Source organism: Lissotriton vulgaris, chromosome 2_1, assembly GCF_964263255.1.
Source record: "Lissotriton vulgaris chromosome 2_1, aLisVul1.2, whole genome shotgun sequence".
NCBI classification, from domain to species: domain Eukaryota; kingdom Metazoa; phylum Chordata; class Amphibia; order Caudata; family Salamandridae; genus Lissotriton; species Lissotriton vulgaris.
In genome coordinates this window covers 538,936,871-538,950,963 of record NC_141687.1, presented here as the reverse complement: position 1 = coordinate 538,950,963, position 14,093 = coordinate 538,936,871, and the positions used below count along the sequence as shown (strand labels likewise).

At 48.8% G+C, this 14,093-nt stretch overlaps 1 protein-coding gene across 1 annotated transcript in view; it reads left to right on the top strand.

The window, feature by feature from the left end:
• The window catches only part of LOC147730710 (voltage-gated delayed rectifier potassium channel KCNH8-like), a 1,657,143-nt gene that overhangs the window by 1,166,517 nt on the left and 476,533 nt on the right, over positions 1-14,093 (top strand). The gene's annotated exons all lie outside the window — the stretch shown is intronic.

The window sequence follows — 14,093 nt, the reverse complement described above, 5'->3', positions numbered from 1 at the left end:
AAAGTGGTTGTGCCTGCACCCTTCATATTCTCATTCCATGTGCCTCTTGCTCTTCTCATACTGCTTGTCCCATGCACTGTAGAATGTCTCTTGAGGTGGTCCAAAATGTCCATGTTCTTACACCGTCTCCATGGATCTTAATCTGTGTACAGTGGCCACACACCAAATCTCCTCACACCTTGTTTCACAATCTCCTCATACTTTATCCATGTGTCACCAACTTGCAAGGGTTCACTTGATGTATTGTAAAACGTTCCTACAAAAGTGAAAATATGTGCAAAATTCAAGTGTGGGAATCTCAATGGCACTTAGGTATAAGCAGATACAAGTGGTCTCAGTACTACAGTAGTACAATTATGACTAAACTGGGGGTGATTGCAGAGTTCATCAATTTGAGCAACAATATATCCCTGATTCACAGAGGTATGGGATGCCATCACTCGCCTTCAGTGGATGCTTTCACCTACGCCACTTCAGGTCACCTCAAGCATGGATACTCAAGTGGCAGGTGATTCAATGCTAACCTTATATGGTACCCGTGCCAGTTGCTGAGCCGTATTCACCAGTGAAATTCCACCACATCACTTTTCAACTCCCTTAGAAGGCTTAAAAAACAAATGCATGCGTTGTAGACTGTCCGTTATGAAGTATGTCCAGATGTTTATATGTCTTCTTCCTCAGAAGTGGAGGCCTTTATCTCCAGCAGGCTTCTGTACTTGTGTAAATGTACAGGTATTTATATAGCGCAAATCACCAACCTGTCTCTAAGCGCTTGCTTAGGGAACCCGTCCTGGTATTCCCCTGTGAGATAACCCCGGCAGGGTATCCGCAAGGTGAAAACCAGGCATCCCGCCGCGAGGGGCCATTGTGGAGATTAAGCAAGCTATTGCCCAGAGTCGCAGAGTGTGAACCCATGAATCGAGTAGGCACTGGAGTGAGAATTGTCGAGTCCATGGACAATTTAGGACTCAAGACCCCGCCGAGCTGGGAATTGAACCCTGGTCCCGGGCTGACCTCTGCTTCCAGGTCTGCCTCCTCTAACCAGTGAGCCACAAATGTATGTAGAAGAGATGGGCATCCACTTAGTTTAAGGACATCCGTTCTTGGTTTCTGTCCTGGCCCCTACAAGGGGCTATTTACAAGCTGCATTTTGTAGTATTTAAAATAGTACTACAGTAGTACTGTTCAAGTACTACGAAATCTTAGTCACAAACCTACATGCGGAGGCTGAGGACTCTGTCTCTCCTATCTTTTCTCAGCAGAGATCTCTGCCAAAGTGGTGGAGATCTTTGCAAACATAACCCTACGATTTAAATGTAAATGTTGGAGGGCCCTGGGCAGGAGCTAGAAAATGAGAAATGTTATTTAAGAAGATGGGTTTAGGGAGGTGTAAGGAGTGATTTAGGAAGGGGGAAGTTGGAGTTTTTGTTAGGGACATGCTGATGCACACACCCACCCTCAAAAGTGTAAGAGCATTTCTATTCACAAACTACACTTCTAAAGTTACTACAGTCGAAAAAGTCCCTAAACAGTAGTAAATGTACTTCAGCCCAGCCTTGGAGTAAGTGTAGCAGCACACATAGCCACTCACAGGTACTGCAACTTACGCTCATAGAAAATAATGGTGGCAGGAACTAAACATAACACTCCATCGGAAATAAAATTAAATACATTTTTTTAATTAGTGTATTTTTTTGACTTTTGAATTAAAAGTATATTTCATTGCTTTTAATGTTAAAACGTTAGATTAGGTCAACAATGTACTACTTTATGCTATTAAAAATAATGATTACCTTATTTTTGCAAAACTAATTCAATACAAATGCTTAATTATTTTAAATTAATCTAAAACACATATTTTAAATAAAGTTACTAAATAATAATTAAATATTAAGAAACTAATTAGACCATTTTTGAATTTAGACTAACAATAATATTCATAAATTAAATTAATATTTTTTGATTATTTAACTATTTAATAAACATTTGATTTGATGAGTTAACATTTAATAACATTTTATTTTATTAGTTCTAGGTTAATAAGAATTATTTTTCCTGTATTTTACAACAGGAAGATCTCCACCCCATTGGTGACGGTATCAGCCTACATGTAAAAAACGTTACTAGTAGTAAATTCTGTGCTAGATGTCTCCACCTCCTGATTTCAGTGGGTGGTAGGTCGCACGTAGGAGTAAATCTACACTCAGAAATGGTGAATTGCGAAAAAAATCTAGACTTACATCGAGGTGCAGGATTACATTTAAACATGAGTAAATCAACACATGTAAATTAACCTTTCTGAATAAAACCTAAAATGTGGCAAGTCCCTATATGAATTGTAACATGTGTGTTGGGGCAGTAATGTATAGATCTGCACACAAGCTATGGGATTCTGGCTCATAGATTCTAATGGAAAATGAGGCCTGCCAGCCCCATCTAGGTTGCTCCATTGCCTCCCTCCATTCTGGTATACTCAGGTTACATGGTCTCCTCATTTCCATTAATTACTCAGCACTATTGTGTCTCCTCTGTCAGACCTGCCGATTTTCAAATGTGTTTACTGATTGAGGAGAGGTGTGGCTCTAAATGGGTGGGGTCTGGTGTGGGTGGGAGGGCGTTCAGCCTCTCCCTACATTGCTATCCATAGAAAGAGTGTTAGGGGCCAAGAAAGTCAAAGTCAAAGTCAAAGTCAAAAAGATTTATATAGCGCGCTACATACCCATAGGGTCTCAAGGCGCTTGAGGAGGGGTGAGGAGTTACTTGTCGAATATCCAAGTTTTAAGTTGCTTTCTGAATGCTAGGTGGTTCTGAGTAAGGCGGAGGTGAGTAGGAAGAGAGTTCCAAGTTTTAGCTGCCAGGCAGGAGAAGGATCTGCCTCCCATGGTGGTTTTGTTGATGTGAGGTACAGTGGCAAGAGCTTGGTTGGAGGATCGTAGCTGACGGGAGGGGGTGTAGAAGGACAGTCGTGTGTTGAGGCATTCAGGTCCAAGTTCGTAAAGTGCTTTGTGTGCATGGGTTAGGAGGCGGAAAGTAATCCTCTTATTTACGGGGAGCCAGTGTAGGTTTTTCAGGTAACCAGAGATGTGTTCTTTACGCGGGATGTCTAGTATGAGCCTGGCAGAAGCATTCTGGATGCGTTGGGGTTTTTTCTGGAGTTTTGCGGTGGTACCGGCGTAGAGGGTGTTTCCGTAGTCCAGGCGGCTAGTGACCAGTGCGTGGGTGACCGTTTTACGAGTTTCGGTGGGGATCCAGCGAAATGTTTTTTTGAGCATGCGAAGAATGTTGAAACAAGATGATGAAACGGCGTTGACTTGTCTGGTCATCGAGAGTGAGGAGTCCAGGATGACGCCCAGGTTCCGTGCGTGGTCTGTCGGGATGGGTGCCTTTCCAAGGGCCTCTGGCCACCAAGAGTCGTCCCAGGCGGAGGGGGAGGTGCCTAAGATGAGGACTTCTGTTTTGTCGGAGTTCAGTTTCAGACGGCTGTGCTTCATCCACTCGGCTACTTCTTTCATTCTTTCGTGTAAGTTGGTTTTGGCGGTGTTAGGGTCTTTGGTGAGTGAGAGGATCAGTTGAGTGTCGTCAGCGTAGGAGATGATGTTGAGGTTGTGTTGGCGAGCGATGGTCGCAAGGGAGCTCATGTATACGTTGAAGAGGGTGGGGCTGAGAGAGGATCCTTGTGGCACGCCGCAGATGACTGCAGAGGCCTCTGACTTGAATGGTGGGATGTGGACTCTCTGTGTTCTTCCGGTGAGGAACAAAGTGATCCATTCCAGTGCTTTTCCTTGGATTCCGACGTTTCTGAGGCGCTGTAGAAGAGTGCTATGACAGACTGTGTCGAAGGCAGCGGAGAGGTCGAGGAGGATGAGGGCGACTGTGTCTCCGTTGTCCAGTAGAGTTCGAATGTCGTCAGTTGCAGCGATGAGTGCGGTCTCAGTGCTGTGTTTGGCTCGGAAGCCGGACTGTGAGGAGTCAAGGGATTTGTTGGTTTCGAGGAAGGCGGCGAGTTGGTTGTTGACAGCTTTCTCGATGACTTTGGCCGGGAATGGAAGAAGCGAGATGGGGCGGTAGTTTTTGAGTTCGGAGGGGTCAGCTGTGGGTGTTTTTCAGAAGGGCGCTGAGTTCTGCGTGTTTCCAGCTTTCCGGGAAGGTGGCGGAGTTGAGGGAGCAGTTGATGACATCTCGGAGGTGTGGTGCTATGATGGAGTCTGCTTTGTTGAAGATGTGGTGAGGGCATGGGTCAGTTGGGGATCCTGAGTGGATGGAGTTCATCAGGCGGATGGTGTCCTCAGTGGAGATTGGGTTCCAGTCGTTAAGGGTGTTCAGGGGGGGTGAAGGTCCTGCAGAAGGTTGGGTGGGTTGGTCTCCGGGTCGATTGTCGAAGCTGTTGTGGATGTCTGCGATTTTGTTGTGGAAGAAGGAAGCTAGGGAGTCGCATAGGGCTTGGGAAGGGGTGATGTCGTTGGAGTTGGCTGATGGGTTGGTGAATTCTTTGACGATGTTGAATAGTTCCTTGCTGTTGTGGGCGTTGTTGTCTTGTCGGTCTTTGAATGCGGCTTTCTTGGCAGACCGGATTAGTTGGTGATGTATGTGGGTGGCGTTTTTGAAGGCGTCCCTGGTGCTGGTGTTTGGGTCTTTTTTCCAGGACTTCTCGAGGGAGCGACAAAGTTTCTTCGATTTCTTAAGATCATCGTTGAACCATGAGGCGTTTTTGCTGCCTGGTTTGCTTTGACGTTTTTTCAACGGGGCTAGAGTGTCGGCGCTGTTGGATATCCATTGGGTGAGGTTAGTGGCTGCTTGGTCGGGGTTTGAGGAGTGGACAGGTGGGTTTTGAAGAAGTGATGAGGAGATCTGGTCGATGGTGATTTTGTTCCAGAAGAGGAGGTGAGGCTTAGAGCCCAGCACTGTCCAATAGATACGTCCCAGCCTCTTAAAAAATGACAGGCTTTTGAGGCTGCAGCCATGTCCTGGGGAGGCTGTAAATCCCTGATGGAGGTTGGCTATACAGAGTCCCCACACAGTGAGCTGGGAGCCCACTCACTGCCAGGGCTGGACTGGGAACTTAATACAGTCCTGGCAACATTTCTAACTTCAGCCCCCATGTGTAGACGTGCTAATGTGTGCTAGAACCAGAGCAACTTTCTAAAGTTGCTGCTGGAATTGTGTAAGGTGCACCGCCACTCCTGGAGGCCGACACCGGCCTCCAAGTGTCAAAAAGGAACTCCTGGGAGCTCCAGCCTCCCGGGGGATTGCCCGCTTGCCCGGCTGGTCAGTCCGGCCATGCTCACTGCAGGGATTTCCGGATCAATGTGTGCACACAGTGTGATATCCGATTTTATGTAATACACAGGGTTGGATGTGAGTTGGAACATCTGCTGTACATATTTACAGTTTCATACCCCACCAATTCTGCTATGAGGCTTGTTCCCATTGCCTGAAATAAAGGCTCACTAGTCTTGAGGAAGGAACCACAGTTTCCTGTGCTGGTAGCTATGGCATGAATTACGCAGGCCACAGCAGGGCCGGACTGGCCGTATCGGGCATTGGGGTTTTTCCCGGTGGGCCGGAAGGGTGGGGGCCAGTTTTGGAGCTGTGTGTCCCGCTTTCATTACCGGGTGCTGGTTTTGCAGCAGTGCTGCAATATCGGCCTCAGGTAACAAAAGCAACAGCAGTGCTTCACAGTCCTTCACGCTTGCACCCCTCCTCCACAACAGTAGGTCTTCACACTAGCACCCCTCCTCAGCAACAGCAGTGCTTCTGGCTAGCACACCTCATCAGAAACAGCTGTTCTTCACGCTAGCACCCCTCCTCAGCAACAGCAGTGCTTCAAGCTAGCACCCCTCCACAATAACAGCTGTGCTTCACGCTAGCACCCCTCCTCACCTTCCGCTGTGCTTCACCCTAGCACCCTTCCACAACAACAACTGTGCTTCACGCTAGCACCCCTCCTCAGCAACAGCAGTGCTTCACACTAGCACCCCTCCTCAGCATCAGCAGTGAGTCGTGCTAGCACCCCTCCTCAGCAACAACAGGGACTCAAGCTACCACCCCTTGTCAGCAACAGCAGTGCTTCACAGTGCTTCACGCTAGCACCCCTCCACAACAACAGTTGTGCTTCACGCTATCACCCCTCCTCAGCTTCCGCTGTGCTTCACGCTAGCACCCCTCCTCACCTTCCGCTGTGCTTCACCCTAGCACCCTTCCACAACAACAGCTGTGCTTCACGCTAGAACCCCTCCTCAGCAACAGCAGTACTTCACACTAGCACCCCGCCTCAGCATCAGCAGTGCGTCACACTAGCACCCCTCCTCAGCAACAGCAGTGACTCACGCTAGCAGCCCTCCTCAGCAACAGCAGTGCTTCACGCTAGCACCCCTCCTCAGCAACAGCAGTGCTTCACCCTAGCACCCCTCCTCAGCAACAGCAGTTCTTCACCCTAGCACCCCTCCTCAGCAACAGCAGTGCTTCATGCTAGCACCCCTCCTCAGCTTCCGCTGTGCTTCACCCTAGCACCCCTCCTCAGCAACAGCAGTGCTTCATGCTAGCACCCCTCCTCAGCAACAGCTGTGCTTCACGCTAGCAGACCTCCTCAGCAACAGCTGTGCTTCATGCTAGCACCCCTCCTCTGCTTCATGCTAGCACCACTCCTCAGCAACAGCAGTGCATCATGCGAGCACCCCTCCTCTGCTTCATGCTAGCACCCCTCCTCAGCAACAGCAGTGCTTCATGCTAGCACCCCTCCTCAGCTTCAGCAGTGCTTCGCCCTAGCACCCCTCCTCAGCAACAGCTGTTCTTCACGCTAGCACCCCGCAATCCCCCTCCATCTCTCTCCCCGGGCCCCTCCCCTCGCGAGGCCGGTTCTACTGAATTTCCAGGGCTGGTTTGTGTTCTCGGTCTGGCCTGGGTCACAGCAGCGATATTTATCAGCGCCACCAACCCGAGGTTCTTTTGCATTTCTCTTTTTGATAAAAAAAAACTTGCGCTGAAGGTCAACATGTAAATGTGGGAGAGATCAGAAACCCTGTTGGTTTTAATCTCTGATTACTTCCAGCTTTCATGTCCGGATCTCGGTAAACCCGTGTGCCAGGAGGTGGGGGATGCACGAGAAAGGAAGAGAGCGGGACTTCTCGGGGCACGTCAGGAAATGAAACGCAGCAGGATTAAGGAGGAAGAAACAATATTTTAATGAATTTCATTGATGCTCCTCCCTGTGCCTTGCCTGGCTCTGCATCTGCTGGCCTCCCACCCAGACCTGTCTCTGTGTCAAGCGATCTGCAGCCACTCTGGAAGGGCACCTGTCACTTTTTAAAATTTTATTGACGAATACGAAATGTTTTACAAAATTCTAGGCTTTGTCACTTTCGATTTCTTGAAAGTGCACGCTTTTGGAAAGAGCACATGGCGAACTGGGCAGATGTTTTTAAAAGAATTTGCCAGGCAAGGATCGCTCTGGGTATTATATTGTATAATCATTTAGATATTGCATCCTATTGCGAGGCTTAAAGTGCTTTCTTGGTGGTACTGTTGCTGTTTCTGTATAATGCATGGGATTCTACAATCCCTCTACGAAAACCTGTCTTGATTTCTTTAATTATGACTCTCATTAAAGAGCCCTTTTAGTCAACGTCAGATTCTTCATCTGATCATTCACTGCTGTGACACAGCAACAGTGGGTACCTATCTCGTATCTACCTCATAAAGGAATCGCCGGCTGCTATGGCTGGGATCAGTGAGAGCCAGGAAGAGAGGAGCTGGAAAGCAGGGAGGAGGGGGAAGGGTAGGAAGAGAGAGTGGTGGGCGTGGGTGGCAGGAAGTCAGACATTTTTCGAAATTTGGGACAGGGAGGAGAGATCATGTTATGTATAGTTCCCCCTTTACTCCTTTGGCCCTGCGTAGAAGTTGAAAGCAGGGGCAGATGTTTTTTTTTACTATAAATGTATAGATGTGTAAAAAGAAAATTACGGGGATGGTTTTCACCTCAGGGTTCTGAGTGACATCACCGACAATTCGAGCTCTGCTCTAGTTATCTATTTGATGTCACTCAGAACCTCTCAGTTAAAAACATCAGCGTAATTCACTGTTACCCATCAATTCTTGTGATGCACCTAGTAGCAGTTTATAAAGAACTAAACTGTTATCAGAGGTTAAAGTGGGTGGGATCAGAGGGGCATGACGTGCCCATGATGCAGTGCTACTCCAGAAATTTCTTATAAACCCGTCACCTTATCCTTGCAGAACTTAATCATACATTTTTTTCTCATCAGGGGCCCCCATAACACTGCGAGTTACTTGTTCACACATTGACCCCACTCCAAGGATTCAGTGAAGATCAGAAGGACAGCTGCTGGAGCATAGCGGAGTGTCTAAATTAAACACTAAGGGGCAGATTTATGTTAACTGGCGCATCCCCAGGGATGCGCCAGTTAACATGCGCCACAGTGCGCCACAGCTCCGCCAGCCATGGTGCGCCGCATTTATCATGCGGCGCACCATGGTGCAAAAACATGTCACCACTGTCACTAACCTTTTTAAAATTATGCAGGTGTTGATGTAATTTCTGCTCTTAGGGGTTACCTGCCGGCTGGGGCTGATCGTGTTTTCGCGGGCTCCCAGCGGCAGCGGGCGCCATCTTTGATTGGGCTCAACTCTCTATCCCAGCCCTGCCACTCCCCCGCCGCTCCGCCCCTATTTAGGAGCGCGTTTCCCCTCTCCCTCGTGTTTGCCAGTGGCCCGGTGGCAGTGGGCAGACTGGTTAGCGCTTAGGAGAGCCTGTCATTATTCTACGCATTTCGCCCCGCTGATTGCGAGCGAAGGCGCTATTTCATTGCTGATTGTTTTTTAATCACTGTCACTAACCTTTTTAAAATTATGCAGGTGCTGATGTAATTTCTGCTCTTAGGGGTTACCTGCCGGCTGGGGCTGATCGTGTTTTCGCAGGCTCCCAGCGGCAGCGGGCGCCATCTTTGATTGGGCTCAACTCTCTATCCCAGCCCTGCCACTCCCCCGCCGCTCCGCCCCTATTTAAACGGGCGGTATGAGGCAGCGCAGCGGGCGCGACAGAGGCGCGCCGGAGTTGCGCCTGAGTTAAGCCCGTCTGCGCCCGTCCGCGGCCGGCCGGGGCCAGGGGCACGAGACACTGCCCGATGTACCATGTATTCACCCTCTCTGCTTTGCTCATATTGGTCACCAGGCACTATTGATCCCTCAACAACTTCACTTCTGATGCATCTTGGTTTGCTCACCCCCTCTCCTTCGTTACCCTCTAGGATTGTATCTCTCCTCGCTACGTCACCAATCATGCCCCCCTTTGCCCCTCCGTTACCTTCTATCCCCCTTGCTCCAGTATTTAGCACCTCGGCCGCACTTCTAAACACTAGGTCTGCGATCAACCACCAATACGAACTATTCGATTACATCGACTCTCATGAACCAGATCTCTTATTTCTGACAGAGACCTGGTTCAAGGCCGACTCCCTGCCCAACGTGCTAGCCGCTTTACCAACTGCATATTCCGCCATTCGGGCGGATCGCCTAGAAGACAAACGGGGCGGAGGAGTGGCCCTAATAGCTCGTACTGACTTCAGTTTTCAAATTCTTCCTTTCCCCCCTATTCCCGACGTAGAATGCCTTGTAGCTCGTTCAACCTCTCACCAGGCTCCGTTCACTTTTGTTCTAATTTACGGCCCCCCCCCCCAACCAACTCCTTCCTTTCTCCCTAGCATTCAGACTCTCCTGGCCACCTTGGTGATTAATAATTCTTCAGTACTAGTCTTAGGGGACCTTAACTTTTGGCCCAATGACCCTGCCGAGACTCCCCAATCCAAAGAGTTTACTAATCTCATGACCAGCCTGAATTTTTCTTCACTTGTTCACAGTTCCACTCATACACATGGTCATACGCTAGATCAAATTTGGGCTCTGAACGTCCCGTCCACATCCCCTACTATATCTCCCTGTTCCTGGTCAGACCATTCCATCATCACCTTTTCCCTCGCCTTAGCTCCTACGGCCAAACCACAGCTCCCCAAGAACATCTGGGTTAGAAAATGGGGCAAAACCGACTTGCCTTCTCTCTGCTCGACCCTGGCCAAAACCAGTCCTGACCTTTCAGGCCTTGCAGCTACTTCCCAGCTGACGGCCATTAACAACTGGCTGACCCCGGTAGGTGACTAATTCGCCCCCCTAAGGCGACTTACAGTCAAGCGGGCTCATGCGGCCAATCGCTGGTTCACCCCAGACTTAAAAGAAAAGAAACTAGCCGCAAGGAGAGCCGAGCGAGCCTGGTTAAGATCATACAGCCCCGAGCTTAAGACTACCTACTTGTCTGTTTTACAAACTTATAAAAAAGGCATCCTCGAGGCTAAAACTGAGTTCTACACGAACAGGATATTGACAGCAGAGTCTCACTCAAAGGAAATCTTTTCCACTGTCCATGAACTGGCATCATCCAGCAGAACCACGGCCACCATCCCCCCTTCCCAGAACCTTTGCAACTCGCTCAACGAGTTTTTCATTGATAAAGTTGCTAAAATCAAACTTAACATTGCCCTGCCTTCCCCTACATTTGTCAATCCCTCCCCACCCCCAACAGCCATTAAACTGACCACCTTTCCGCTGTTAACCAATGATTCACTCCCTCCACTGCTCCATCGGGTAAAATCAGGCTCCCCCCTGGATTTTGCCCCAGCTCATATCCTTAGGGAAATCTATCTGGCTTGCCCTATCCCACCTTTGACCTTGCTTAATGATTCACTCAAATACGGCACAGTCCCCAGCTTTCATAAATCGGCGGTTGTCATCCCCATCATAAAAAAACCTGACGCCGACCCATCTGCCCCCTCCAACTACCGTCCCATTTCCCTTCTGCCCTACCTAGCAAAAATCCTTGAAACCCATATCACGTCCACCCTTAGCACTCACGTAGAGGCAAATCATTACCTCTCTCCCTGTCAAGCTGGCTTCCGCCCCCTGCACTCTACGGAGAAGGTGGTGATCTCAGTAATGGACACACTGCGAGAAGGTATTGACATCAACCTTCCCCAAGCTCTGATACTCCTGGACTTGTCCGCCGCTTTTGACACGGTGGACCATTCCATCCTTCTCAACCGTGTCAGGGCGGCGGGCATAGAGGGCTTGGCCTTCTCATGGCCTGAGTCCTTTCTAGCTGAGAGAGCTCAAGCGGTCCATCTGGCTGGCTTCGCCGCGGCCTCCCGCAAGGTAGAGTGCGGGGTCCCCCAAGGATCATCGCTCTCCCCTCTTTTGTTTAATTTATACATATACCCCCTCATTTTTATGTTACAGCAGCTGGAGGTCACGGTGTTTAATTACGCCGATGACCTTCAGCTAATCTTCAACCTCTCCCACTCACCTTCATCTGCCCAAAATGTTCAGACAACCATGAAGCTCATCCAGGACTGGATGAACTGCAACCACCTTAAACTCAACCCGGACAAGACCGAGTTGGTCTTGACCGGAGATGGTTGCAGTCCGTGGTCCCCATCCTTTTGGCCCCCGTCCCTTGGTGTCCCCCCACTCCCGGTACCCAAAGTTAAAACCCTTGGGATTCTCCTCAACCCACAACTCTCTGTCCATTCACAAGTTGGTTCAGTGGTCTCCTCCTGTTTTTTCTCCCTCAGAGTAATCAGGAAAGTCTCTCGTTTTTTTCTCCCTTCTGCTCTAAAAATGATTATGCTGGCCATGGTACTGTCGCGGATTGATTATGGCAACATAATCTACAACGGGGCCCCCGCCTATGCGATCCACCACCTGCAGCTGGTGCAGAACCAAGCAGCTCGCCTGATTTATGGCCTACCTAAATTTCACCGGGCCACTCCATTACTTAAAGCACTGCACTGGCTGCCGGTGAAAGAGCGTGCCCTTTTTAAACTTGGCTGCCTCACCTTCCAGGCAAGGTCGGGTACCGCCCCGCATTCATATGCTCTGCTATTAAGCCTTATATCCCAGGCAGAGAACTCCGCTCCTCTCATTTGGCCCTCCTAGCCATTCCTCGATTTAAAAAACAGAGGGTGGGTGGAGCGAAGTTCGCTGTCCTTGCTCCAGCTTTTTGGAACTCCCTCCCTGTTGCCCTCCGAACATCTACCTCCTACCCTCAGTTCCGGAAGGATCTTAAAACCTTCCTATTTGCTCAAGCCTATACTGACTAAACCTCTCCCAGCTGCTACCGTCCACTGGATTACACATAGCGCCATGAAACCGCTGGGTAAAAGTGCGCTGAACAAATAATTTTAAATTCAAATTCAAATTCAAAAACGGCACAGATGCGTGACGCATCTGTGCCGAAAATGTGGCGCATTGCTGGAGTTGTGTCGCAAGCGCGACGCAGCTCCAGCAAGGCTCGTGGGTGCCCCATTTTAACAATGCTGCGTCAAGACCTACGCCTGCTTCAAGCAGGCGCAGGCTTTTGACGCAGCATTGGCTTAAAAGTGACTGAGTGAAATCTCATAGATTTCACTCAGCCACTTTTGCGAGGCGCACCTGCCCCGGAACGCCCACCCTGCGCTGGAACGCCCACAAGCGGCGCAGGGCTTTACAACGTGACGCATCTACCTAGATGCGTCACGTTGTAAATCGTTCGTAGGGATGCGCCACGTTTACGTCGCCTTGCGTGACGCAACAGCGGCGTAAACGTGGCGCAAGGGCCTCATAAATCTGCCCCTTAGTGGCTAAGTAATTGGCTGGTGTGAGTAATCTAAAAACCGAGTGCCAACATGACGACCCTGTATTTTTTCAAGGACGTATAATAATGGACGAAGAATCATTTTTGAAACAAAGCCATTCCTGTACTCGTGACCTGATTCAACCCTCCACAGGTTGGAACGGACACTTTTCAATAATGGTAAACAGGAGAAAAGTATTTGCTATTGGTCCGTGAATCAGCAAACTTCTCTGTGAGAGATTCTCCGTTATGGATCTAAATTGCACTCTCTGTCCTTCCCTTAACCATTCTGTAGCTATTGCCAATTTGCATATGCAAATGAGGTTTTAGCAATACCATTAGGAAACTTGAACAAAGATGGATCCCCCTTGAGTCTTTCTGTATCCAACTGTGCAACGAACTAGGCAGCCGATAACTGGGCTGTTCTATTACAGAAAATAAGGCTGAGAAGGGGTTTGATAACCCTGGGAACGTTTCTGAATGAGCCATATCAGTAGTTAGCAAAAAACACCTTTTCGGTCTTGTACTCTGAAAGGGAATACATGGTCATTGAAAGAGACTGAAAGAGATTTAATAGATGCCATAAGGACAGAGTTACACCGTGGGATAGGCATAGGCTCCCTACAGTGCGGGTTGAATGAGTTCATGTGGCATGACATTAGGGAGTATAAATATTTAGGATGAGGGAGGTCAACAGCAGTTCACAAAGTGCCTCATTTAAATCAGAAGTTGTTTACAATCACCCTATCTCAGCCTCAGTCCATCCAAGGTTTTACTCCCAGGCTCAACTGATGTTGCCCTTAACCCTTGCCATCGCAGTAAAGTGTGTTTTCCACTTTCTGCAAGTTACCAGATAAATCCCTTGCTTCTTCTTCCACTGCAAACACAAGTCTTAGTCTACGAAGGGACAGCTTCCAGCCTTGATATTTTAACAGCGCGCACACATGATTTCTAGTGCAAAATCTATTATTTGACCAATCTTCAGGTTGAAAGAGTCCAACGACATCAATTTATAGAGGAAATATGCGCATTGGTTAACAATCCAGCAACGAGCAGACTTCAAAGACCATACCTGGTTCACAAAGCATCTATGTCCTGATGCCAGGTTCTCTCATCTGTGTGCCCTATCTTAAAAGTCAGCTCAGTGCCTAAAATCAGCATTCTTAAACCTCCGACCTCTTGAAAAGAGCTTTACTTTCCCTGATGTAAGGCCACCTGAACTTCAAACCCGCCTTAAAAACACATCTGGCCTGCTTGCAGGCATCAGTGCCCTCTGGTCAATGACTTCTGAGGACTCCAGTTACTCCCCTGAATGAGCATGGCACGGTTCTTTCCCTGCCACACTTCCGTCTGCTGGTAGCTCTCTAAAAGAGCCCCCTGGTGACCTGGGCAGTATAAAAATGTAACAAACAAATTCGTT